At 45.2% G+C, this 23,009-nt stretch overlaps 1 long non-coding RNA gene across 1 annotated transcript in view; it reads left to right on the forward strand.

The window, feature by feature from the left end:
• Window positions 1–592: 592 nt before the first annotated feature.
• LOC135189163 (uncharacterized) overlaps window positions 593–23,009 on the forward strand; it is a 33,188-nt gene continuing 10,771 nt past the window's right edge. The window contains exons 1-2 of the long non-coding RNA XR_010307943.1: window positions 593–673; window positions 21,805–21,954. This is a non-coding gene — a long non-coding RNA (uncharacterized LOC135189163). The remainder of the gene's footprint in view (window positions 674–21,804; window positions 21,955–23,009) is intronic.

The following is a 23,009-nucleotide window of genomic DNA, read 5'->3' on the forward strand; positions in this document are numbered from 1 at the left end:
GGGGGGGGTGGGGGTGGGGGGGGGGGGGCTGGCATTTGAAGCTGCAGCAGATTGGATATTACAAACATTAGTAGACGTGGATGGGTTCCTTACCCCACCTGGGTCAGGTCTAGGTTCGGTTTTAATGAGCTGAATTCTTCTTTCAGCTGTTGGTTTTGGCTCGGTGTTAGATGTGATGAGAGAATTGGAATGGGCTGCCCGGGCAGGTGGTGGAGTCACTATTGTAAACACCTGGAGGTGTTTAAAAGGAGGCTGGGTAAGGGACTTAGTGCCACGGTTTAGGGGATAGGTTGGACTTGATGATCCTGGAGGTCTTTTCCAACCTGATTAATTCTGTGTATGCTTTATGCACAGGGAGGAATGCCTGTGTGTCACCAAAGTGTTTCTGGTCTGAAATATCTGAGTTATTTTCTAGAGAGGTAGACTGCTTGGTGAGGAGGCAGACCACTGCAGGGTGAGGGGTATGGGGATGCTGGCTGCATGCCCAGCATGGCTCTGAGGGTTCTTCAGAGATGAAGTGCTAATGAGCCCAGTTTGGTCACCCCTGGGTCTAGCATCAGAGAGGTGCTGATGGTGGCGGTTTGCTTTGGGCAGCAGGGATACTGCACTGAGAAGAAAGAAAATTCATCTCTATCAACGTTTTCTACCTGTAATGGACTCCTTCCTTCTCCAGGTAAGGTGCATTCCAAGTGTCTTGCTTATTCTGGTGGTTCTTGCCCTTTTAGCTGAGATTCATAAATGAATAAGGATGGCTCGGTGGATGTTACTTGGAGGTGAGGTTTCTTTTCTTGCCTGTAGTAGTGGGTAACTCTAACATTTCACTTGTCAACCTCCAGCCTTTCTAGCCCACGAGCCTGCTGCTGGTGCCTGGGACTGTGAAGCAGATAACATGAGAGGTTACTTGTTTGTGTCAGAGGTGCCTGTGGGAGCACATGCCAAATGCTGTGATTTTTCCCATATTTTCTTTGTTCAGGCTGACTTTTATTACAGTGAGGTGTGTGGATAGTTGTCTCCCATCTTACAGACAAAGTAGTCCAAGAGCTTTTTTCCAGCAGATGATAAAGGTGCCTGTTACAGCTGCTTTGGGTTAGGACTTTCTACTCTCAGTCCCAGGGCAATGTGAAGAGGATATCCTGGAGGATGAGGCAAAGAGATTCAAGGCTTCACGTTGACAGCTCTCATGGAGCTCTGCACTAGACGACCTGGAATTTTCCAATGTGGCAGCAAAGCCTTTTTTTTCCCCCCTGGGTTGTGCATGAAATCATGTGGCTGTTGTGAGGATTTGTTTAATTACTGTTACATAAAGCCCAAAGAGTTGCTCCATCTGTTAATTCTTACAGATGGAGCAAATGCAGGTCTGTTTAACATCAGATTATCTCACTGGTGTGAGAAGATTACTTTACATGGGTAGTTTACAGTAATATATTTGCCACACTTTACAGCTTTCAATTAGGGTTCAGTTATTCTCATTCTATTTCAGGTAATTTCTTGGCATGTTTACATCTGTATCTAGTTATTGTATGATGTTGGAAGGTAGCTTGGCTTGGGGAGACTCTGCACATAACTTCTGAGAGGAGATACATCTGACACTTGTATTCAAATCAAGCTGTGTCTCCGTTCCCACAGTGTTTGTGACTTAGGCAAAGCAAGAAGCATTTGTGAAACTCACAGGGATAAAAGTAGTCTCAACATTTTGGGTCAAAGAAGGTGTCATGCCTAAACGTGCAGAAGTAGCATGTAAGCTGGGCTAGTCTTAAAACCTCAGTTTTCCATGCTTCAGAAAGTTATACCTTAAGATTCAGCTTCATAGGTGGAGTCAGATCTCTTATGCCTAAAACCTTCCTCCTCTTCCAACAACGTCAACAACAATAGAAGATCTTGAGGAAACTAAGGATTTTCAGGTTAGGCTTGTCCTCAGGGCTGTGGTGTAAGCTTTTCCTCAGTCTGGAAGGATATTTGCTCAACAGCTGTTTCAGCTCTCTAAGTGATGCTGGACACATCTGAAGTGCCCAAGTACTTGAATGCAAGCTTCTTGTGAAGCCTGCAGATTTTCTGTGTGGCATGAGAGTGAAACATGAAAGCTGAATGAAGTTTTCCTAGGCTGAAGGAGAACTTGGGTCCAACTCTCCACCTTAGTAGTTAAGTATGTGGTAGAAAGCTAAATGTAATGAATAGAGGAAACTTAGAACAGTTGCAGGAAATCCTGGTGACTGGGACATATTCTTCATTGAATTCTGTTCTCCTCCTTTCTGAGCATTTGTTTTTGCATCTAGCTGATGCTTGCACTTAGGAGGCCTCAATGCCCTAGCTTTGTTGTTCTAGAACATAAAATCCTGGTTGGTAACACTTGTACTCCAGGTGAAGGGTGGGGTATAATGAGCAAAAGAGAGGAGTCTTGCAGTATTGTAACTGGATGCATTTCAATGCAGCTGAAAGCTACTTAAGCACCCCTAAGCTGTATGTGTATGGTGTTGCCTCCTGGAAAGGAGCAGTTGAAAAGGATTTGGAGATGATGAGGAAAAGTACAACCAGTATGAGAATACCAGCTCAGCCAAATCATCCTGGCAGAGTGGAACTCAGCATATGCTGAGTTCTCTTTACAATGCTGCAATTAACAGGACAGACAGCATGATCCTGGAGAGGATAAGCAGAAGGATGCTAAAACTACAAATCATCTTTTCCTTTGTAGGTAATACTACTGTCATGTTGTACATCTATTTCTGGTCTCTTTTAAAGGATATGGAGGGGGGGAATTCTTCCCAGCTTGGAAAGAAGTTCTTCTAGTGTGAGAGTCAGACCTTGGACCATGTGTTGCTACATCCTTTGGCTTCAGAAACACCTGCTTTGCTAAGAGAGATGGGGTGTGTGTGTGTGTGTTCAGGTTCAGATGCAGAGGAACAATTACCAGGGTCAGTGATGAGTCCAGAGGGGCAGATATGAGCTACTGGGCTGGTATTTCAAAGAGCAAGTTTTCTCTTCTAAAAGAAGCACCCTTGAGAGATGTCCTCTGTGTTGGGTGATGAGTTAATAATGACAGAAACTGGCTTAAGCTGTTTCCCACTGGCACCAGGTGTCCTTGAAAATGCAGATGCTTCCACAGAGCAGAGCACAAGTGTCTTGAATGGGCTATGGCCTGTGGTTTAAAGCATGCTGCTTGCAAAGATGGGAGGACCAAGCCAGGGTTTCTCACCTGGTTGCAACCACTCCATCTTTTGGGTTTTGGAAAGATGGTGTGGTGGGTTGGATTTGAACCCCAATGAATTGGAATTTACCCCTGGAGTAAATTATCAAAACAAACTCAGAACTTGGAGGCCAAATGAAGGTTGTGTATTTCTAAAAGAGGACTAAATATTAAGTGTGTAAAAGGCAACAAACATATACAAGAATTGAGAGGCCCAGAACTGGACATAGTACTCCAGATGCAGCCTCACCAGTGCAGAGTAGAGGGCCTGAAGCTGCCAAACCAAATTTGAACTGCATCATAATGGTTTTGGTCTTGGGGTAGAAAGACATGGTGGAGGGGAAAGTGGCATTTGAAGGCCTGGGTGTGTGTTGGCCTGAGTTAGAGGGAGGTTTATGCAGAGATGTCCTATGGCTTTTTGTGTGTTTTATATGCTCTTGTACTGATGTATGTAGTTATGTAGTTGTGAGTAGTCTTTCCCTTTAGCCTTTCCAATACTATCCAGTCCTGGGTGTGAAGTGGTTTAATTTTACCCTTTCTGTATGAGGTAAAAAAGCATCTGTCTCATTTTAAACTAAGACAATAGGGTGTTAAAGTTGTCCAATTGACTCTGAGCTCCTGAAGTAAGAATTAAAAGATTATACTAGTGTTCTAGTAATTGAATTTTCTCCTCCTTTCTCTCAGCCTCTCCTCATAAACTATGTCCTCCAGTCCCCTAATCACCCTTGTACCCCTCTGTTGGACCCTTTCTAGCAGATCTCTGTCCCTTTTAAACTGGGGAGCCCAAACCTGAACACAGTATTCAAGAGGAGGTCTCAGCAGGGCAGAGTAGAAGGGGAGGAGAACCTCCCTTGATCTGCTGGACACACTCTTCCTAATACACCCCAGGATCCCATTGGCCTTCTTGGCCACAAGGGCACATTGCTGTGCCATGGGTAACTTGTTAGCCACCAGCACCCCCAGGTCCCTCTCCACAGGGCTGCTTTCCAGCAGATCACCTCCCAGCCTGTACTGGTGGAGTTTATTATTCCTCCCCAGGTGCAGGACTCTGCACTTGTCCTTGTTGAACCTCATCTGGTTCCTCTGTGCCCAGCTCTCAGTCTGTCCAGGTCTCTCTGGATGGCTGCACAACCTTCAGCTGTATCAGCCAAGCCTCCCAGCTTGGTGTTGTCAGCAAACTTGCTATTGATCTATGTCCTTCCAAATAAAATCTCACTCAGGTCTGATACCTTACTATCCTGATTAGTTTCTTTCAATGAGCAGATGCATTCCTGAGCTTTGGTATGTATTTGTAGTGCTGAACACCATAGACTCAACTGAAAAACAATTTTCCCTTACTTTAAGAACAAGAGTCCAGGAAAAGCCACGCTCCTTTCAGCTGATACAAACCAATGGCTGCTTTTGTTCAGCAGCCAATGGTTTGGTTCTGGTTTTCCTGTCATCCTGCTTAGGATCTGCTTTCCTTTTCCTCCCAGGGTCTGATCAATAGCTCTTTTCCTCAGTGAAATTAAAACATTGTTTACCAAAGAATCTTGTACTTTCCCTGAGAGTTGTGGCTTTCCACCACTGAGGGAGAAAAGCCCTTCAGTCGTTGTCCTTGGGGTCTGGCTAAGTTATTTCAGGTTATGGAGTTTAGACATGCAGACAATAATGCTGTGTTCAAGGATGAAATTCAATGAGAGATGCATTTCTGTCTGATCTATAAATATGCTTGATCTTTCTTTCCTCCCTAAGTAATATTTGGATATGATCTTCCATGCACTTGAGATTCACTTCTTGTTTTGCCTCTAGATAGCATACCTCATTACTGTTAGTGAGATGAATTATTTAGTGGCCATACTATGCTTCAGAATCCATTTTTTTAGGCTGGGTTGCTAGGTGCTTGGATAAACATTAAAAAAAATCACTTTTTGAAGGAGCTGTCAAAAATTCTCTGTTTTAAAACACCAAATCTGTAAGCTCTGAATGTGGGAGATAATGTCACAGCATTCTAGCAATATTTACCCTAATGTCCCATTTGAGTCACTTGTCAAAGACAGGTAGTGGAAGCAGATATCTGACTGAGATACAGATTGGAAACACTGGTTTCTAAGTGATCCCTCAGGCTCCAGGTAAAACTTTGATGAATAATCCTATCATTGGGCATTTTTTTCTCCCTGGCATACCTTTTCTGGGCACCATGCATCTGCTTTGTATTTGCTTGTTTGTTTGTTTAACAGAAAAGATGGATTCTGGTTTTCTGTTCTTAGCACTTCATTCAGAGGTCTTCCCACCTTCAAAGCAGTACATGGACTTCAGCTAATTAAGCCTCTTCACACAGCTTATAGCTGGAAGTGTGAAGTGTTTTTCATTTTGCTGCTGAAGCAATTTATGGATGGAATATCCTCTAATACCTGCAAGATATTTCCTGCAAAGGGAGGTGAGGCTGTTTATTCCCTTGTGCAGTCCTATCCTGAAGGGCTTGAATAACCTTGTGTAGTAGTTTAAGACTTATTGGAGAATTCCAACAAAGAAAATGGTCACTTTCCTGAAAGCTGAGTGCAGAATGTAAATTAATTAGAGGATTGATTGCAAGAAAAATAATAATGATAAAGTCTAGGCCTGGAACACAAACCCTATGAGGAGAGGCTGAGGGAGCTGGGGGTGTGCAGCCTGCAGAAGAGGAGGCTCAGGGGTGACCTCATTGCTGTCTACAACCACCTGAAGGGAGGTTGTAGCCAGGTGGGGGTTGGCCTCTTTTCCCAGGCAACCAGCAACAGAACAAGGGGACAGAGTCTCAAGTTGTGCTGGGGAAGGTCTGGTCTGGATGTTAGGAGGAAGTTGTTGTCAGAGAGAGTGATTGGCATTGGAATGGGCTGCCCAAGGAGGTGGTGGAGTCACCATCCCTGGAGGTGTTGAAGCAAAGCCTGGATGAGGCACTTGGTGCCATGGTCTAGTTGACTGGATAGGGCTGGGGGATAGATTGGACTGGATGATCTTGGAGGTCTCTTCCAACCTGCTTGATTCTATGATTCTACATCATTCATTGATTTGCTGATGGGGATTAAAAGTGAGTGCATAACCAATTTTTTCTCTCTGACTGTCCTTGCCTTTGGTCTCTTTGCAACTCTCTGCTTTGCACTGCTCCCCTTATCTCTGTCCTAACCTCTTTGCTGGTACAAACTGACTGGAAGGTAACAAGAGAAGTGAGGGAGAATATCCAGTTGTTGGAAAACCCTTCTGGGTTCATCCAGAGGGGAATTTTGTGCTATTTCTCAGTTGGAAATAATGGCAAATCTATTTGGCATATATGCATTGTATTATATGCTTGTAAATGTTAGCTCACTGTAAATATATAGCTCCATTTGGTTTCAAGCTGTCTGAGCTGGTCTGGTGATTTTATCTGGGGATACTTCTCAAGCCACCACACCTTGCCAGAAAAGAAAGTCACTTTGGAGGGGGAAGGCAGAAGGTTCCTGTCTGAAATTTTCTTGCTTGTTCCTTCTTTTGGTTGTAATGGCATTTAGGTGGTCTCCAGGCACCCTGGATGTGGTAGTTTGGAGAGGGCCTAGGTTCTCTTAAGAGCACTACAAAGTCCCCTAGCAGGGGGTAGACCTGGTTGTCCCAGGGTATTATAGCATTGCTGTTCCATTTTGCCTTCTGGTATTACAGTTTATAAGGCAGTGCCTGGCTGGTCTCTCCTCCCTCTCCCCCTCTCCTGTTTTAGCTTACTCCCAGGCCTGCTGTGGATGGAAGGGATGGAAGAGTCTAGAAGGTTTTAGTCTGATAGACTTGGCCTAGCTTGTGGATGTATTCATTCTACCTGATTGCCTTTTGCATATGTGCACCTGCAAATAGAATCTCCCTTTAAACTAATCAGTGTGCAGCATCTTCATTCTTACTCTTCAAAAGGAGTAAGAGCCATTTCTGTCCTCCAGTCCCACCTAGTTCATGGCCCTAAACTGAGTCACAGGAAAATGCTCACTGCTGGAACTCAGGGGAAAAAGGTGTCAAGTGGTGTGTACTTCAGCTGCTGGGTATCCAGTAGGGACAATTTGGAGGAAGAAAGGTGAAAATTAAGTTTGGAAAAGTAAGAATGAAAGAGGGGAGGTCAGACTGCTTTAATTCAGGCAGTCTGTCTGGGTGGTTCTTATTTCATTGTAGGTGACTCTGGTAAATCAATTCATATACCTCTAAACTGTGAAGGAACCAGCTGGTGTAATACCACATGAGAATTCATAGGTGAGAAGCAGTCAGAATAGAGAACTAGACTCAGGTGAAGCTCAGATAGAAAACTTTTTGTTGTTGCTGTTTTTTTAGGTGTTGGCTTTTGCCTTTGAGAGCACTCAAATTGCATACTGAAAGAAAGAGTGGCTGCTGATCTCTCACCCATGCTCAGGACAGGAAAATCACAAATCTACAGCAATATTCTGAGCAGTTCTAAATTTTCATTTGGGTTTCACTGCCGTGAAGTAGTGTAGAGCTTAACTGGTTTTGGTTTCAGGAAGCAGCTGTTAAGGGCTGGACTTGCACTACAAGGAACTGCCATTGGGATGTTGTCAGATAGGATAGCTCTTGAAAGAGCTTTATTTCTTGCAGCCAAATGAGATGTTTTTTGTGATTCAAACACTCACAGAATTGTTTCTCTTTCCATGTGCAGACTGATAAGCTATTCTCTGAGTTAAACTGAACTAAACCCTCCATGGTCAGAGAAGCAGCAGCATTAGGAATGTCACATCAGGGCTGTGCTGTCTTCTATAACTGGAAGTTGCCCAGGGTTTTGCAGGTCTCATGTGAAATCTGTTTTCTTTTACTGTGCAGCCCTGCAAAAAAAAAATTGCCACACTTTGAACAGCTGCAGGTCTAGCACTTCAGCTTGCAGGTCTTCATAGAATCAGTCAGGGCTGGAAGGGACTACAAGGATCATCTAGTTCTAACCCCCTTGACATGCCCAGGGACACCCTACCCTAGAGCAGGCTGGCCACAGCCTTATCCAGCCTGGCCTTAAACCTCCAGGGATGGGGCCTCGACCACCTCCCTGGGCAACCCATTCCAGCCTCTCACCACTCTCATGCTCAACAACTTCCTTCTCACCTGCAGTCTGAACCTACCCATCTCCAGCTTTGCTCCATTCCCCCTAGTCCTGTCACTATCCACATCCTTCTTGTAATGGGGGCTCCAGAACTGGATGCAGTACTCCAGGTGGGGTCTCACCAGAGCAGAGTAGAAGGGGAGAATCACCTCTCTCTACCTGCTGGCCACACTTCTGATGCAGCCCAGGATCTGGTTGGCTTTCTGGGCTGCGAGTGCACACTGCTGGCTCATGCTGACCTCAGTCTTCAAACACTTGACATCTGAAACAGCAGGAATGGGAGCTACTCTGCTTCTCTGTGGGGGGAGACAGGTCTATGCCTGATTGGGGGGAAACTGTGTCTGTAGTTCTATGGAGGACTCTGAATTCCTCATTTTTGACTTCCAACATAAGTGCACGTCTCTCTACACTCAGGAGAAGCCCTATTCTGGATAGGGAAGCATGGTTGTGGAGATGATACCAGTCTTGTGGGCTTGAGAGGACTCAATGTGTTCTCATCATTTTAATTTCATGTCATTGCAATAGGAAGTTTGGCCAAGTACAGTCTCAATAGCTCCAGCTCTTGACTTTCCATTTAGAGATACAGCTCTCTGGAGTGGAATGGGGGCAAAGGTAAAGACAGTCATTAGACTGTGTGGTGGTTTGGCTGTTCCCTGCCCCCCCACACTTTAGAAAGAACCCCAGCTAACTCAGCCAGACTCTGGGAATATAAATGAAGCTATTTATTTACAGCAGCACAATATACAAGCAGCTATTTACAGTAGATACAGTTATAGACAGAAATAGACAAGGTAAAAGTAATACAGAAGCACAACTCCCCTCCCAGAAACCTGAGTCCCCAGGAGGGGCTCTCAACCACCCCTGCACCTTCCCCCTGCCCCTCTCAACCTTACCCCAAATCCTAGGAAGAAAAAAAGAGGTTAATCCAAGAGGTTAAGGAGCAAGGTTAGTGGCAGTGAGGTTAGGGAGATGTAGCTCAGTCTGAAGCCAGAAGCAGAGTGAGAAGATGCCGAAAAGTGTTATCTAATGTTTTCCTTCTTGTTCCCATACCTCTCAGCGAGGCTGTGAGGGAAGGAGACACAACCATTGTTTTCCTTTCACAGCCAATTCTCTACTTTCTCTCACCAAAACATTCTACCCTGCTTCAAACTAGCACAGACTGTGACCAAAGTATTGTTTAAAGGTGACCAGCCCCTGCCTAATTTTCCCCCTTTCCCTCCAGAAGCCCCCCAGAAGGTTAATGCAGTTCATGTTCTTAGAGAGTGGTCTTGCAGAGCAGCACTGAACCCTTTCCTCAGGATGTGTCCTGTGCAGCCTAATCTTTCTGGAGCCCACATCCTGAACTGAGAGACGAGGGTCATGTTGCCACACATGGAAACGAGAAACCTTGCCCTGTGCTTCTTGTAAATGTCAAGACTAAGTGATGAGCCCTGTGAAAAGGTGAGGGGGAATCTCCCCACCCCATCCACGGACCTTTTGGCACGGCATTGTGTGGCGTGAAAGGCTCTTTGCTTGGGGCGATAGGAGCGCTGCCACTCCTGCTGCCCGGCGCGGCTGGCTTCCTGCCGCAGGCTGCCGCTGACTGCGGGGCGCTGACCCCGCTCTGTCCCCCGGGGTCAAGGAAGACCTCGCTGTGCGGGAACCAGGAGTGGCTCTGGCTGGTGACACATCCCTAGCTGCTCTGGAGAAGAAATATGGGCAAGGTCACACGCTCTTTCCTCGACAAAGACTCTCATTACCTTGAACTTTGAGTTTCCAGCAGGGTGTTGCTTTTGCTTTGTGCAATTTAAAGTGATGTCTCGCTGCTATTTTTAGGATGGTGTTTGCTTTCTGCTGCGAAATGTTTGCCTCGTGGCTATTTAGGCTTTTTTTCACAATATCAGGGTTGGAAGAGACCTCAGAGATCATCAAGTCCAACTCTTTACCACAGAGCTCAAGGCTAGACCATGGCACCAAGTGCCACGTCCAATCCTGCCTTGAACAGCTCCAGGGACGGCGACTCCACCACCTCCCCGGGCAGCCCATTCCAGTGTCCAATGACTCTCTCAGGGAAGAACTTTCTCCTCACCTCCAGCCTAAATTTCCCCTGGCATAGCTTGAGGCTGTGTCCTCTTGTTCTGGTGCTGGCCACCTGAGAGAAGAGAGCAACCTCCCCCTGGCCACAACCACCCCTCAGGTAGTTGTAGCCAGCAGTAAGGTCACCCCTGAGCCTCCTCTTCTCCAGGAAATCTCTTCTCCCACCTCCCCGAATTCTGAGGAAACAATAGGGAAGTTAGGAAGAAATAATGGTGGCAGTAACAGCCCAAGAGACCTAATTTTGCTCCTTCACAAATGGAATGAGATCAGACATTAACTTGTGTAGCATGGCCTTGGCTCAGCCTTGCTAAGACTGAGAAGAAGAAACTCATTGTCTGTGCACAGACATTGTCGCCAAAGGTGCTGGAAGCCGTGCAGTTGCCAAGGGCTGGATCTTACTCATTCACTTTGTTCTGCTCATCAGAAAGATATCAGACAGCACCTGCTTTTGAACTGCAGCACTTGATTCAAGACTGTACCAGGAGTCCAGCTAAACAAAAGGAGCCCTGCAGTCTACTGCTGACTCCAAGGTACCTAGGAAGTGCATGCACTTTCCCCCCACTGCCCTGCACACACGTGCCCTTATCCTGCACAGTATGGTTGCACTAAGGTCTTTGTAATCCTCCTTCTGATAATTAATCTGCTTTAACCCCTGAAGTGGCAGAAGATCTTTTGCTTAATACAGGGGGTAACCACTGAAGGGTGTTCTTACACCCGTGTAATCTTCCTTAAATCCCATTATCTGGCAATTTTCCATGGCAGTCTGGACCTCATTTCATTTCATGCTGCTTTTCTTTGTATTAGAAGTCAGAGAGAGCAACTCAGCATGTATAAGATCCCCAACTTTTTTCTACTCCCTGAAAGCACAAGCTTGCCATAGGAAGAAGCTTTTGTTGTAAGCCAGATGGAAAGCAGTAAATATCCCAGTTCCCTCCCTATAAACCAGATATGTTTGTTTTTCTTATTCTTCTGTCCTTGTACACCTTCAGTCACACTTAGGGTGACAGGAGTTTGATCTGCAGCTGGCACATTTGAGCAGAGCTTTACAGTCACTACCATCTTGACCTTGTTCCTTGGGGTAGTTCAGAGAGGATTCTCCAAGGACAAAAATACACTGTGGTCTGTTTTAATGCCTTCTCACAGTCACTCGTGTCTGCAGGCACTTACGAGGTGCCAGATTCACCTGACAAGGCAAGACTTTAAGTGCTATTTGGACGGTGATTTCTCACACTGCAATTTCCCAAGCCTCTACTTAGTCACCACATAAACCTGCTGTCCTCTTTGTATTTGGCATCACAATGATCCAGGTTTCTCAGCCCTTTCATGTTTGTCTAGAATGGTCACTACTTCTGTTTTGTGCCAGCCTCACTAGCAGCTGGGTGGAAGGGGACATGAAGATGCTTGATAAAGCTTTATTTTTCATACATTGCCTAAAGGTAAATCGTGGCAGTTACTGTGCCTAGATTGCATGAGACTGCAGGCTATCACATGGGCTTCTGGAGTGCTCTCGAAAGGTTAAAGCTGAGGGGAGAAAATGGTGTCATTATCAAGGGAAAGGAAGGTCACACTTTTCATATCACTCTCTATCTGATTGCCTGCTCTCTCCTTCCTCTGCCCTGCCCAGACTATGAATAGGGAGTTTGGAGGTGTTTCCTGCACGCTAGCTGCAGCAGTATCGCTGCTGAAAAGTCTCAGTTCCAAGTGAAGATCAAGGGAAAAACAAAGCGGATCAAAAGTGATGAGTTAGTGGTGACTGATCACAGCTGATTGGGAGGGAAAAAATGACTCTTAAATGACCTAGGCTAGTTCCCCAAAAAAAAAAAAAAAAAGAATCCATCACATTGGGAAAGAGATTAGTGGAGTCCATCCAGCAGCTCTGCTGGCCGGCGGTTCGCGCTGCAGCCACCGGATGAGGCGTTCTGTTGTGTCATTGTGGGGTTATTTATACCTTCCGCTGAGCAGCACATTTGTTTCCCCAAGGCAGAGTGGGCGTATGATCTGCTATTTTTTATTCTTTATTAAGTTCTAAATAGAAACAGTCTCTGAAGAGTGTGTAGAGCTGTAGTGGTGATTGATTTGGATGGGATGGGAGGAGGTCGAGGAACTCCCTCTGCCCACAGAAGTCTTCTCTTAGCGTTCACAAACTACTGAACCAAGCAATGAAGTTTCCTTTCTGCCTGGCTGCTGTTTGTTTGAGGAATGGTGTAACTTAGTCTACAAAATTAAGACCATTTTATATCTTTCCTCTCAGGCACCACGGGGAATTTTACCAATAAAATAATTTGCAGTGTGTTCTGTGTGTGTGTGTGTGTTCATGATTTTTGCTAGAGCAAGCATATATAGCACAGAGAGAAAGAGAGTGCAAGCATACTGTGTTCAGGGCAGACCTCTTGGCTGTCTACAACTACCTGAAGGGAGGCTGTAGGCAGGTGGGGTTGGTCTCTTCTCTCAGGCAACAAGCATCAGAACAAGGGGACCCAGTCTAGGCTGGATGTTAGGAGGAGGTTGTTGGTAGAGAGAGTGATTGGCATTGGAATGGGCTGCCCAGGGAGGTGGTGGATTTGCCATCCCTGGAGGTGTTCAAGCAAAGTCTGGCTGAGGCACTTGGTGCCATGGTCTGGTTGATTGTCTAGGGCTGGGTGCTAGGTTGGACTGGATGATCTTGCATGTCTCTTCTAACCTGGCTGATCCTATGGTTTTATGATTCTATCAAAAAATCTTTGTTCTTGGCTTTTGGCCATGATGTTATTCCTGCCTGCTATACCTTTGCCTCTGCAAGTTTGAAACACTTGAACAGCAAAAAGATGACACACTGAAAAGCCAGCAGAAATGTTGTTCCTGCGAGAGGCTCTTCTCCCAAAGGTTTTTGTTTGGTATCAGACCAGATCCAGATGTGATATGCTTTGAAACATCAAACTATTGGAAATCTACCTGAAGTTGCTGTGAAACTGTGCCTGTCAAAAAACTGAGACAGCTCTACTGCCAGATTATAATGCTATTATGTTCTTTTTTTCCCCCCTTTCAGCTTCTGCTGGCTGAGACTTAATCTAATGCCTTTTAAGTAGAAGGGTATATGGTATTTACAGCATGTGAGACCTGACTCCATGTTGTGAACAGACTCTAGACATCAGGCTTTACAAACCAGTTTGGCTGAAGTAAGGGAAGCTCAGTTACAGGCATGAAGAAGCATAGCACTATGGAAGAAGTACATGGGGAAAAGCAATAAGCACTTTGTCATCTGAAAACAGGAAAAAATGAGCTAATGTGATTGATTTTATGAGAACCTGTTTTTGACAAGTCTGAAAATAGCAGAGACAAAAGAATTTTCCAACCATGTGTTCCCGTTTCAGAGCCAGCATAGAGTCAAAGTAGATTTTTTTTTTGGATGCAGTATGTGAGTAGCACTTATGAATAGCATTCAATAGTTGTATTTATCTATTTTCTTTTATCAACAACTCACCATTCTTTTACATGACAGCTGTCACAGAATCCCAGAATCAAAGAATCACAGAATGTCAGAGGCTGGAAGGGACCTCAAAAGCTCATCTGGTCCAAGCCCCCTGCCAGAGCAGGGTCACCTAGACCAGATCACACAGGAATGCATCCAGGCAGGTCTTGAATATCTCCAGAGAGACACTCCACAACCCCTCTGGGCAGCCAGTTCCAGTGTTCTGTCACCTTCATAGTCAAAAAATTCCTCCTCATATTTTCATGGAACTTCCTATACCAAAGAGTATTCCAGGACCAGTCTTGAGAATGCCTCCTAAAAGGAGGCAATTTGGGAGGTCTGACTTTTTTCATCACAGATAATGGTTTCAGAAATCTGGACAAATTTTCCTCTGAGCCTCAGGCCACACATTACCTTCTTCTTTCCACTCTGTCTTCATGTATCATTTTTTTATGCTTTCCCACATGTCTATTTTTCCCTTCTCTATAGTTCCCTTTTTCAAAGGGGGGAGAGGGGAGGCATCCCATATCTGTGGGTGTTTTACCCCTTTCCTCTCTTCCTACCTAATTCTCTTTCTTTTCAAAGGGGGAAGAGGGGAGGCATCCCATATCTGTGGATGTTTTACCTCTTTCCATTCTTCCTACCCAATTCTCTTCTTCTTTTCAAAGGGGGAAGAGGGGAGGCATCCCATACGTGTGGGTGTTTTACCCCTTTCCTCTCTTCCTACCTAATTCTCTTTCTTTTCAAAGTGGGGAGGGAGGAGGCATCCCATATCTGTGGGTGTTTTACCCCTTTCCTCTCTTCCTACCTAATTCTCTTTCTTTTCAAAGTGGGGAGGGAGGAGGCATCCCATATCTGTGGGTGTTTCCCCTCTTTCCATTCTTCTTACCTAATTCTCTTTTTCTTTTCAAAGGGGGGAGAGGGGAGGCATCCCATACCTGTGGGTGTTTTACCCCTTTCCTCTCTTCCTACCTAATTCTCTTTCTTTTCAAAGTGGGGAGGGAGGAGGCATCCCATATCTGTGGGTGTTTCCCCTCTTTCCATTCTTCTTACCTAATTCTCTTTTTCTTTTCAAAGGGGGAAGAGGGGAGGCATCCCATACGTGTGAGTGTTTTACCCCTTTCCTCTCTTCCTACCTAATTCTCTTTCTTTTCAAAGTGGGGAGGGAGGAGGCATCCCATATCTGTGGGTGTTTTACCCCTTTCCTCTCTTCCTACCTAATTCTTCTTTTCAAAGTGGGGAGGGAGGAGGCATCCCATATCTGTGGGTGTTTTACCCCTTTCCTCTCTTCCTACCTAATTCTCTTTCTTTTCAAAGTGGGGAGGGAGGAGGCATCCCATATCTGTGGGTGTTTTACCCCTTTCCTCTCTTCCTACCTAATTCTCTTTCTTTTCAAAGTGGGGAGGGAGGAGGCATCCCATATCTGTGGGTGTTTCCCCTCTTTCCATTCTTCTTACCTAATTCTCTTTTTCTTTTCAAAGGGGGGAGAGGGGAGGCATCCCATACCTGTGGGTGTTTTACCCCTTTCCTCTCTTCCTACCTAATTCTCTTTCTTTTCAAAGTGGGGAGGGAGGAGGCATCCCATATCTGTGGGTGTTTCCCCTCTTTCCATTCTTCTTACCTAATTCTCTTTTTCTTTTCAAAGGGGGAAGAGGGGAGGCATCCCATACGTGTGGGTGTTTTACCTCTTTCCTCTCTTCCTACCTAATTCTCTTTCTTTTCAAAGTGGGGAGGGAGGAGGCATCCCATATCTGTGGGTGTTTTACCCCTTTCCTCTCTTCCTACCTAATTCTTCTTTTCAAAGTGGGGAGGGAGGAGGCATCCCATATCTGTGGGTGTTTCCCCTCTTTCCATTCTTCTTACCTAATTCTCTTTTTCTTTTCAAAGGGGGAAGAGGGGAGGCATCCCATACCTGTGGGTGTTTTACCTCTTTCCACTCTTCCTATCTAATTATCTTTTTATTTTCAAAGTGGGGAGGGAGGAGGCATCTTGTATTTAATTTAGTCCTGTTGGGCTTTGGGTCTCTGGGAAGCTTTAGACTAGAAGAAGCCTGTAGTGTCATCTTTGGGCTACTGTACAGGGAGTCAATGCCTTGTTTATTCTGCAATACTAAGTGGTCTTTTAGAGCGTGCCGTACAATCGTTGTCTTGGTGCCACTTATTACAGCTAATAAAGACTCATTGCAGTCTGTTGAGCCAACAGGAGGGACATTAGCTGCTGGTAAACGAATTTAATCCTGCAGATTTGAATCTCCATTTAATAATCAAAGCCCATTGCCTTTCACCACAAGTGCTATGCTGCTGATTGTTGTCATGGCAACTATATGGTATGGGGGTAAGAAAAAGCCTATAGAGTGAGTTAACCACAGATTTATTTTTAAACAAAATTTGACTGATCTCAGAGGACAAATTGCATGCTCTAAGTATATGCTTAAATATCTCTCAGAGATATTTTGCCTGAAGGCAAAAATCTTGAATTTAGCTGATTGGAGATGCTTCTTCAATATCCACTGCGGCAATAAACAGCAGAAGCCATAATCTGACATTCAAAGTTAATAACTTGAAGTTAATGCTTGTTTTTTTTTTTTTCTTCAGAATTATATTATATTTAGAAACTGTGGAAAATAAGAATCATTGCTAGAACAGAAATATAGGACACAGTTGTCAAATAATAGGGGAAAACAGTGAAGGTCTTTCACTACTCAAGCAAGAGCATTTTGCTTGCTTTGCACCCTCTCAGCTAAGGTCAGGTGAATAGCTTCACCCCCATTAAATCAAACTCTCCTGTGTCAAAGGCACTGACAGTTGACAGGGCTGGAGCACCTCTCCTATGGAGACAGGCTGAGAGAGTTGGGTTGCTCAATCTGCAGAGGAGAAGGCTCCAAGGAGACCATATTGTGGCCTCTCAGTATCTTAAAGGGCCGTACAGGAAAGCTGGGAAGGGATTTTTTAGGATGGCAATTAGTGATAGGACTAGAGGGAATGGAGCAAAACTAGAAGTGGGCAGATTCAGATTGGATGTTAGGAAGAAGTTCTTCACCATGAGGGTGATGAGACACTGGAACAGGTTGCCCAGGGACGTGGTGGGAGCTTCATCCCCTTCATCCAGGCCAGGTGAGACTTCAAACAATCTGATCTAGTGTGAGGTGTCCTTGCTCATGGCAGGGGAGTTGGAACTGGATAGTCTTTGGGGTCCCTTCCAACCCTGAAAATTCTGTGAAAGTCCTAGATAGCCCTGGTGTGTTAGTGGCTGTTGTCCCACACTTCCACATCCCCATTTCCTACAGGTTACACAGGCTGTTCATATGTGGACTGATGTTTTAAGGTGATCTGTTCATGCCTTGAGCAGGGGATTTCGAAATCCATAGATTCAGGTTTGTCTTGCTTTGCCTTCATGCTGAGCCTGGTAAACTTTATTAGCTCCTGGGCTATGAGTGTCTTCTTCCTGCTTAGGTTACTCACATTCAACATTTATCTTCCGAAGTGGATCGAACAGGAAGATGCTCTCATAACTCCTAGAATATGAGTGTCCACAGATGGAGTGTTAAATATAATCTTGCTACACATGATGCTCTGTGGCATTCATGCAGCTCAACAAATAGTGCATCTCCTTTACATCCAGAGAGAGCTGATTTCTGATGATATTAGGCTGGTCCTTGTCAAGAAGTAAATAGCCTTAAAACAAACCTACTGACTACCTGGCCCTCCACAATGAATAGAAAGGGCATTTAAATGCACCTGGATGCAATGAAAACTGCCTAGAGATGTGCAAACAGGCAGCCCATATTTGGAGGGAGGTAATGGGTAAGGGATTTTCCCTGGGAGAGGGTGGAAATGCATAAGTAAAGGCACCTGTTGGAGGGTGCTGGTTGCATTGGGCACCCTGGAGGGAAAGTGTGAGCTGATTCTTTTCCACTGAGGCTGCTGAGAGACTTGTTAACTGACCTCCATCAAGGGCAGTCATACTGGCTTGGCTGTGTATCTTGGAGGACATCTCTTTCTGCATGAGAATTAATTTCCAAAATGGTGGTTGGAATATCTGATCTAATTTAATAGCTTGGGAATGCACAAAGTGCCTTACAAATCTCAATGAATTAATCATCCAGCAGGGGGTGAGAAAAATACAAGCTCTGTGTTACAGAGAGATGAAACTGGCACAGAAAAGAACAAAGATCTAGCTAGGCATTTTGGATCCATTCCATTTGTAATTGTTACTTATCATGTACAAAGTGAACCAGTTAAGAAAAGAAGGGTGTGTGAAGCTGTCAGCTACAGGAGTCAGAGAAACTGGTTTATCAAGAGGAGTCATAGAAAGAGCATGCTGATCTCCAAACCTTCCATCAGTGGGTTTCAAATACAGTGCAGGTGCAGTCAGCTTGTTCTTCTCCTGGATAATAGTTTTTTCCCACCTTGCTACAGTGTTGAGGTGCCAGTGGCAATATTGCTGTAACTCCAGAATAGAACAGAACAGTGAAGCTAGTGTGGGGACCAAAAATATCTGGAAATTCCCATGTGTTTAATGAAAATTCCTTAGCTTCATGATCTTGAGCAGCAGCTTTTTGAGCTTTACAGAATGCTGATTCCACTGCCCTTGGCTTAGTACCTCCTGTGCATGTGAAGTCAGGATGCTCATAGAATCATAGGGTGATCTGAGTGGGAAGGGACCTTAAAGACCACCTAGTTCCAACCCCCCTCCCCCCCACTGTGGGCAGGGACATCTTCCACTAGACCAAGTTGTTCAAGGCTTTATCTAACCTGCTCTTGGATACCTCCAGGGAGGAGACCTCTACAGGCTCCCTTGGCAACCTGATCCAGTGTCTCTCCACCCCTACTGTAAATCATAGAATACTTTAGGTTGGGAGGGACCTCAAAGATCACCCAGTACCAACCTGGCCTTGGACACCTCCAGGGGGGGAGCAGCTACAACCTCCCTGGACAACCTGTGCCAGTGTCTCACCACCCTCACTGTAAAGAACTTCTTCCTAACATCCAGTTTAAATCTCCCCTCTGCCAGTTTGAACCCACTACCCCTCTTCCTATCATTACAATTCTTTGTAAATAGTCCCTCCCCAGCTCTCTTGTAGGCCTCCTTCAGATACTGGAAGGCTACTACAAAGTGATTGTTTTTAACATTCAGTCTAAATCTGCCTTTCTCCAACTTAAATCCCTTCCCTCTCATGCTATCCTGGCAGTGTTCTATAGGCTTTTTTTCAATGTATCCAGAGGGAAGTAAGCTCATTTCCCCCCCTAAGCTAGAATGTTAATATCACAGGCTTGAGCAGCCCCATGGAGAATGACTTGGGAGTCTTAGTGGACAACAAGGTATCCATGGGACAGCAATGTGCCCTTGTAGCCAAGAAGGCCAATGGGATCCTGGGGTGCACTAAGAACAGTGTGTCCAGCAGGTCTAAGGAGCTTCTCCTCCCCCACTACTGTGCCTTAGCAAGGCTGTACCTGGAATATTGCACTCAGTTCTGGGCTCCCCAGCTCAAGAGGGACAAGGATCTACTTGAGAGAGTCCAATGGAGGGCTACAAAGATGATGAAGCACTGCCTTATGAGGAAAGGTTGACAGACCTGGGGCTGGATACTCTGGTGAGAAGACTGAGAGAGGATCTAGTAAATGTATAGAAATATCTGAGGGCTGGGTGTCAAGAAGGGACAGCCTCTGCTCACCTGTGCCTTGTGATAGGACAAGGGGCAGTGGATGTGAACTACAGCACAGGAATGGCCTCAAGATGCACCAAGGGAGGTCTAGACTGGTTATCAGAAGAAAGTTCTTCACTGAAAGGGTGATCAGGCTCCCTAAAGAGGTGGTTGAATGCCCATCTCTGGAAGCGTTTAAAAGATGCGGAGATGTGATGCTGAGGAACGTGGTGTAACACTAGGCTTGGCAGATTTAAGCCAGCAGCTGGACTGAATGATCTTAGAGGTCTTAGCCAGCCAAGACGTTTCTATGAGCTATGATGGAAGGCATCACTAGATGGCACTGCATCACTGCAGGACAAATCGCCTCCCTCTCTCGGGGATGGATGAGTAACATTGCTTACCTCTTTGTTTTCAGCTGTCTGCTTTCCACCTTTACCAGGGGATAAGAAAGAAGAGAAAAAGCTGAACCCATGTTAATGTAATATGTTTTCATGCAGTTTCCCTCTCTAGCCCCTAATCTTTTGCCCATGGGACCATTTGGTTAGAATAGTAAATTTCATAAGATTTTACTTTTGTGCTTTGCTCTTTTAGTCTGTTTCTCTTGCCCTGTTCTCACCAATGCATCAGACTCAAAAGACTCAGTGGAAAAAAACGGGATTGGATTTTTAGTTAAAGACTACACTCCTCCAAATAGAGGTGATGTTTAGCAATGTTGGTCCCCAGCTAGACCTCTAACTTCTTAAAATGAATGAAAATGACAAGGGAGTGGAATATGTTCCTTATGAGGAGAGACTGAGGGAGCTGGGGCTTGAAGATGATGAGACTGAAGGGTGACCTCATTTGTGTTTGTAAATATTTAAAGGGTGACTGCCAAGAGGATGGAGCCAGGCCTCTGCTGGGTGATACTCAATGACAGGACAAGGAGCAATGGGTGGAAGTTGAGGCATAGGAAGTTCCATGGAAACATGAAGAAAATGTTTTCAGTATGAGGGTGACCTGCACAGGCTGCCCAGGGTGGTTGTGGAGCCTCCCTTTCTGAAAGTATTCAAAACCCACCTGGATGCATTCCTGTGTGATCTGGTCTAGGTGATCCTGCTCTGACAGAGGGGTTTGGACTGGATGATCTTTGGAGGTCCCCTCCAGCCCCTGACATTCTGTGATAATAAATGAGTGTGCATAGCTCCATGCACATAATTGGCTACTCAAGTGCCAGCCACTAACACATGAACACAGACAACACTGTTCACCAGGCTGGAGTTTCAATGAATTATTTGTACTATGTGCTGCAAATTCCTTTAATCAGAGGCTTGATCAAAATTCCTTTCAGTGACCAGGCTCACAAAGGTGGGCTGCCACATGACTGCAGGATTGATGGCAATAGCTTGATATTTCTATACCTAGCTGGGATCCAAAACCCCACAGTTTGGCAGAGGAACAGAACAAACTGATGAAGAAAAACATTAAAAGCCATTAAATGCTTACTTTGGTCTGAGGCCCAAATGAGAAGGTTTTGATCATTTCTGATCGTGTTTCTTTCTTCAAGAAACCTTGCCAGGTATCGATAGCACTTGGAAGCAGTTGGGTGTTGGAGCTCTTTACAGTGTCAGAGAATCAGTCTTATGATTGTGATGCTCTTATTAGCAGCTGCTGTAGCCACAGCACAATTACAGAGGGCAGAAATCTCATTGCTGGGAGGGAGGCCAACCTATTTACAAAATTGGTGAGAAATTGCACTCCCCATGAAAATATGATTCTTGGCTAATCCTGCTTTAATCCATTTGTGTGTTGCAAGTCCATTAAGATGAAAAGTATCTGGCTTTTAAAAGTGGAAGTCTTGAAAGGCAAGGTGAGAGACTTCCTCTTTTTGCTTTGTGAGGTAGTTGGCTAGGCTAGGGCTGCAGCCTAGTGGTAGTGAAGGATGATAGATCAGCTTGCTCAAATAATTCATGTTTGCCAGTAGTCACTGCATGTTGATTTGCATAACTATTTTATTTGACCTTTACATTCACAAATAGGTATTCATTTCTGTAAGATCTTATTGCAGCTGAGGGATGTGGTACTTCTACATGCTTCAGCCTCTTCATGGCAACTACAACTGGGTCAAGCACTGGTGCTGCCTAGCATGCAGGAAGGCAGTTGCAGAAGTTTGCCCTCATAGTGTCCTGTGTTATCCTCTTCTGGAGCTCCTGTGGGTGGTGCTTCCTGAAAGCTGCAGCCAAGAGTTATGATGGAAACTTTTTTGTTGTTGTTGGCTACTGAACCCTGAGCAGCTCCTGGATCTGCTGTAGGTTCTATTAAAGGCTACATATTCAGACACCAGGTGCTGCATAGACAATGTCATGACTGCAGGTACATTATGGTCCTTTCCCTTATTGTTGCAGGGTTTGTTTCAAGTTATGTCCCATGCACATGACCAAGAGAGCTTGAGCTGAGGCAGCCTGAGAGCAGCGCTTGGGTGAAAGAGAGAGTGGTGCACAAGAGAGGAAGGAGAGCTACAGGCACAACGAATGCAGATGCTGCTCAGCTGCAAGGTAAACTCATTTTTGACACATTGGGATTCAGGGAGAGCTCACTGAAGATAGAGACACACAGAGAAGCAGCAGCAAAGAGGAATGTACCATGGTGCAGGGGTACCTTGGTGTTACGCAACTCCATTTGGATCCCACACTACACAGCTTGTGAGGCTCCTTAAATTTCATTTGCACAAGCAGTTACATGGTCTGAAGTGAACATGATTCAGTGCTGCAACTAAAATGGACAAGATGAAACAAGAACTGGAAATGACCTGACTCTGCAATACTGTGAGAGTAATTCTAGACTGATTGTTGAGGGACATAGCCATAAAATTCTAGCAGGGCTAGACAGACGAAATGGAGACATGCATTAGGGTTTTGTAATACTGTGATACTGTAATAGGGACATCCAGGGCTATTCCTGAGGCCAAAATGCAATTTACATTTCTGAACATCTGCCTGTGGAAACTGGCTTGGGGAACTCTAAACCTAATCTCTAGTGTCTGGAAGTCTTGTTCCAGGATCTTTCCATTCCCACCTGGGTCTTGGTCATTAAGTGGTGGGAATACTTCTTTTTTCTCTGCTGATCTGTGACACGAGGTGCTATATTTTTCTGCATATCTATCGTGCAATAGAATCATAAACTACAATTAAAGTCTTCTGAAAAAGAACATTTCAGTTGCTGGAGTAAGAAGCAGCCTTGTCATTGTGTTATCTGTTAGTACTGATGTGTGCTAGGGAAACTGATGTCCAGTCAATTATTGAATGTTGGTCAGGTATGCATCTTCTAGGAAGAAAAAGACACTGATTAGCACTTCATAGAATCAACCAGGCTGGAAGAGGTCGACCCCCACCTGGCTACAGCCTCCCTTCAAGTAGTTGTAGAGAATAATGAGGTCACCCCTGAGCCTCCACTTCTCCAGGTTAAACAACCCCAGCTCCCTCATCCTCTCCTCATAGAACTTGTGTTCCAGGCCCCTCACCAGCTTTATCACCCTTCACTGAGGTACCAGAATGCTTCTATTCACCACTGGGGAGAAAAAAAATACTCAAGCCAATGGCAATCACAGGCC

This window comes from Pogoniulus pusillus, chromosome 31, assembly GCF_015220805.1.
Source record: "Pogoniulus pusillus isolate bPogPus1 chromosome 31, bPogPus1.pri, whole genome shotgun sequence".
In the NCBI taxonomy this organism is placed as follows: Eukaryota; Metazoa; Chordata; class Aves; order Piciformes; family Lybiidae; genus Pogoniulus; species Pogoniulus pusillus.